The sequence below is a fragment of the Euprymna scolopes genome, chromosome 19 (assembly GCF_053919585.1).
Source record: "Euprymna scolopes isolate OS-2025 chromosome 19, ASM5391958v1, whole genome shotgun sequence".
Lineage (NCBI taxonomy): Eukaryota > Metazoa > Mollusca > Cephalopoda > Sepiida > Sepiolidae > Euprymna > Euprymna scolopes.
Window position 1 is genome coordinate 147,507,965 of NC_136500.1, and position 5,451 is coordinate 147,513,415.

The 5,451-nt window shown below is 38.5% G+C and overlaps 1 pseudogene; it reads left to right on the top strand.

The window, feature by feature from the left end:
- Nucleotides 1–3,974: 3,974 nt before the first annotated feature.
- LOC145240520 (U2 spliceosomal RNA) lies at nt 3,975–4,103 on the top strand (annotated as a pseudogene).
- The last annotated feature ends 1,348 nt before the right edge of the window (nt 4,104–5,451 follow it).

The window sequence follows — 5,451 nt, forward strand, 5'->3', positions numbered from 1 at the left end:
TGAAGCTGAAGAAATTAACGTTTTCAGCCAATTTTTCAGTATTTGTCGTCTGAAGAGTCGAGCTTCAAAACGATACTGATTTTGTGAAAATCTGTCGCCTCTGTCAAAAGTTTTAGGCAGACATGCAAACATACATACATTTATATATTGGTAGCTCAATTTTTCGACCAAAACCGATTTAAAAGCTTGCTCTATCTCTGAATACCCTTTATATAAAATTTCAAATATTTAGACCAGAAATTGTCTGAGTAATTCGGTAGAGACCGCAGCGGTCAATTTTTTAAAACTTTGACCCCCTATTATGACCCCTTAATATTTATTGCTTTGGACTCAAATCAAGTTATTAAGTTAGATCCATGTCCAAGGAACTTATATATAAAATTTCAAATGTTTAGACCCAAAATTGTCGGAGGAGTTTGATAGAGTTCTCAAAGCTCAAATCGTTGAATTTTTGACCCCTTAACAGCTAAAGGTCTGGCTGAAAACGGATTACAAAGATTTTTCCAAATGTCCGTAACCTGTATATCAAATTTCGAGTCTGTAGACTGAAAATTGACAGAGATATTGTGTAGGGAATTGTACACAGACAGACAGACACACAGACAAACAGACGCTTTCACTTTTATAGATATATAGATTCTGAAAAAATCATAGAGGATATTATATTTTTAATATTAAAATCTACTATAAAATCATGTTGTTGAATTTTTTAAATCAGAAAAGATTATTCGTATTATTTGGAATGTTCGGGCTGCTGTTCTCATTTTGACAGTCATTTTCACAGCGTTGCTGTCGATGTGACCTTCCATCTTCTAAAGGTGTTTCGAACAGAACTCTTTATTTACGTCACAGGTTTAGCATGTTCTTGTCCCGTCAGCCATGACTGGATAGAGTCTCTAAGTAATTCGCACTTGAATTTTTCGGTCGCTCACACTGAGGATTGAACCTTCAACCTTCGCAAGGACCCTTGATACACTGGTTAGAATACTTTGAAAAATTCAATTTTAAAGTGCTATTCCCCTTTGAAGGTTGTAGGTGCAATCCTCAGTGTGCTCGGTCAGAAAAATACAAAAGTTTCAATCAAATTAGCACGTAGAAAAGGAATACTTGAGAAAGTCAACGTAGAAGGGTACGTCAGCTACTAAGAACACATAAACCCGATAAAAAGGGGGCAAAAGCAATGCACTTGATCCGGACCAGACGATTACGCATGCCGCTTGCCTGATTCAATTAATCACGTGACTAACTATAATTCCATTCGCCGACTCTGGAAGTCAACCTCGAATGTCTACAAGTAACAGACGTCAACAAATTCCACGCCAAAAGTATTTCCGGGTCAAGTCATTTTAAAGGGTACGTTTTTTTGTGTTGTTTTTTTTTTTTTTTTTGCGTGTGTGTGCGTGTGTGTTTGGGGTGAGGGGTGGGGGAGGCAAACCATGAATGATCCTTTGCCCCAACCCTTTCCTGGAAGAAAATAGTTCAATGTGTGCCAATCCTGAATCAGAAATGTACAGAAAGGCGAGAAGCACTTCGCCGACGGGGATATTTCGTGAAATGTTCGCTCGGCTGGCCAGTTTTAGGTTTCTCGTGTACGTAGCTTGTACGAAAGCAATTTAGCACAAAACTTAAACAGAAACGGATGTACAGACGAACCAAATGTTGAGAATATCGTTTCTGTTTACTTGCCTCCCCAGGAGGGCAGAGTTAGATACAAGTCAGCTTTTATTGTGAGGAAAATCCAACGAACACTCTGGATTGAAACAAAAATAAAAATTGTTCTCCATGGAGGATTTCTCCTATAATGACCGAGGACAGAAAAGGTGAAGTGTAGTTTCAGAACAGATACTACACTGTGATCTTGGCCAGCGAAAACTTTTTAATGTCGTATTCTGATGACTAATCTCTATTAATCCCTAACTGTGCACCAAATATATAATATATTTCGTTCGCTGCAACTAATCGTAATAAAGGTCCATACAAAATATCAGACAGATCAGCCCAGTAGTTTCCGAGAAAAAGTGTAACGGACAGACAGACAGTCAAACAGATTAAATAACTAATATATTATTTATTGAAATCTATAATGAAAAAACAACAACAAAGTATTACAATATTATAGTTCCGATTTTTAAATTCCCGACTCCGATCAATCGTCCCAACACTAGTAATTATAAAACTGTAACTAATGTTATGAAGGCAATACTGTTTTAGTCTTCTTTCTGAATGATTCGATGTAAACAACTTCCAAAACATTCCGTCTTTTAATACATGAAAATTTGCTAAGACTTTTATAGCAAAAAACTACATTCTTTTCAACAGTTTAAATGCTTTCGAATACGTTCTATTAAGCTGGTGCAAAAATAATGTCGTTTTTATTAGATATATGTACGTAAAGAAGTCATTATTTTTCCACCAACCTAATAATTACAAAACGTTACAGAGTAATTATATTTTTAGTCACGTGCAAGCGACACTATAAGTCACTCCGTCGGTCAGTCGGTCTGTCGGTAAACCTTTTCTGCTTGGCATCTAAGGTATGTTGTTAATAGATGCTGTCCTTAGCTTTTTAAGATTTTCTTGGCCTTTTGGCCGAGATCAAAGTCTAGTATCTGTTCCGGCAGATACTGCAAGCAAAGACCATATGTGGGAGCAATCCCACATATAAGACCTTGGTCAATGTAGGGGCAACCCTTCATACCAATTGTCACTATCCAGCTCCCCTACTCCCCCGGGGAGTTGGTCTCAATTTCCCCTTCACTCCTCACATAAAAAATCGGCCTTCTGCCTAATTTGCTCGGTGGGGGAGCAAATAAATACCTACCCCACGTATAAGACCTTGGTCAATGTAGGGGCAGCCCTTCATACCAATTGTCACTATCCAGCTCCCCTACTCCCCCGGGGAGTTGGTCTCAATTTCCCCTTCACTCCTCACATAAAAAATCGGCCTTCTGCCTAATTTGCTCGGTGGGGGAGCAAATAAATACCTACCTCACGTATAAGACCTTGGTCAATGTAGGGGCAACCCTTTATACCAATTGTCACTATCCAGCTCCCCTACTCCCCCGGGGAGTTGGTCTCAATTTCCCCTTCACTCCTCACATAAAAAATCGGCCTTCTGCCTAATTTGCTCGGTAGGGGCGCAAATAAATACCTACCCCACGTATAAGACCTTGGTCAATGTAGGGGCAACCCTTCATACCAATTGTCACTATCGAGCTCCCCTACTCCCCCGGGGAGTTGGTCTCAATTTCCCCTTCACTCCTCACATAAAAAATCGGCCTTCTGCCTAATTTGCTCGGTGGGGGAGCAAATAAATACCTACCCCACGTATAAGACCTGGGTCAATGTAGGTCCAGCCCTTCATACCAATTGTCACTATCGAGCTCCCCTACTCCCCTGGGAGTTGGTTCCCATTTCCGCTTCACTCCTCACAGTAAAAATCAGCCTTGTGCCTAATTTGTTCGGTGGGGGAACAAATAACTACCCCTTTTTTTGGCCGTTTAGCTAAGATCAAAGTGTAGTATCTGTCCGACAGATACTGCAAGCAAAGATCATATGTGGGGGCAACCCCACGTATAAGACCTTGGTCAATGTAGGGGCAACCCTTCAAACCAATTGTCACTATCCAGCTCCCCTACTCCCCGGGGAGTTCATCCCCTTTTCTCCTTCACTCCTCACATTGAAAATTGGCCTTGTACCTAATTTACTCGGTGGGGGAGCTAATAAATATCCTTTTCTTGGCATTTTAGCCATGATCAAAGTGTAGTATCTGCTCCGGCAGATACTGCAAGCAAAGACCATATGTGGGGGCAACTCCACATATAAGACCTTGGTTAATGTAGGGGAAACCCTTCATACCAATTGTCACTATCCAGCTCCCCCACTCCCCAGGGAGTTGGTCACCATTTCCCCTTCACTCCTCACTTTAAAAATCGGCTTTGTGCATAATTTGCTCGGTGGGGGAGCAAATAAATACGTTTTCTTGGCCTTTTGGCGAAGATCAAAGTGTAGTATCTGTTCTTACTACATGCTGTACTTATTGTGATATAAAGTGGGGGATCACTTTTCTGTATTAATTTAATGTAAAATGATAACCAACTTTACAACTAGTCAGTCTCAAAGCCATTCAAGTCATTCTCCAGGTCATTCAAGTTGTTTTTGAAGGATTCCAGTTATTTTTTAAGCATTCAATCATTCTTAAGGTCATTCAATTCATCCTTAAGTTCATTAAAATCATTTACTTTTTTATTTATTTAAGTCATTTCAGCCCATTTTTCGGTCATTTTAGTTTATCTTTAAGAATTTCATGTCAATCCTACATTCACGCATTCATTCATTACATGAGAGCTCGCGACTACTACTTAAGTATTAAAAAAAGATTCTAATTGCTAATTATTTTTTTAAGAAACCAAAATGCATTCTTGCGGATTTCTTTTCCGTATTAAATTATTTTTTAAGTGGAATTGTATTTTTCAATTACATTGTAATACTTTGAGGTTTTATTTTCCTGATAGATTACAATAAATAATTAATCAAAAGTAATTTAAACATCTATAACCTATATTAGTCGTTTAGTCTGTTTGACGGGCTGTCTGCCCGTAACATATTTTTCTTGAAAACTACTTGACCGATCTGTCTGATAATTTGTATGGACCTTTGTTACGATAGCGATTAGTCATGACAATACTACATTCAAAAAGTTTTCAGGTAAATTACTCACTTTGTTGCATAGTTGGTTCTCTTTGTAACGATCTTTATTTATCGCTGTCAGGTATATATAATCATGTTTGCGGCACTTCTACGACGATGCATGCTGTCGTGTTTAATTGTCAACACACTTGTTCCACAATTAAACACGGGGACGGTTTCATAAACTACATTTATTTATTGTTTTGTCTGTCAGTGGTTATAAGATGTGTCGAGCAAAGGTGGTGAAAGGTGGGTTTTGAGTGTGGCTAGCTGACGACGTGACAATCGGACGCCTCTTTCCATCTCTCTCTCTCTCTCTCTCTCTCTCTCTCTCTCTCTCTTGTGTTCGTAGAATCTTCTGCTTTTATTGACAATTTCTTTCTTTGTTCCATCAGAGATCAATATGCATGTACAAAAACCGACCTGGAATCTCTTTGTTCCTGGTTTTTCTTTATTCTCTGCTAGCCTGCAATTTGTGTGTGTACGATCTCCAAATTCCTCTAAGCTTATTTTGCTGAAACTTTGTGTTGGTCATTGTTATGATAAGATACACCGAACTAAATATTATGATATCCATTCGATGCATAATTAAAGAGTAATAGTGGTTCATATTTAATGCAAAAATGGACCCATATTTTGCCAATGTTCAACCGTCAATTTGGCATAAATCATTCATTTAAAATCAACGGGCTATAAATTTTTACAGTTTTTAATAAGTAAATTATTTGCAAATATTTGGGTCAAGTATTTTATAAGTACCCA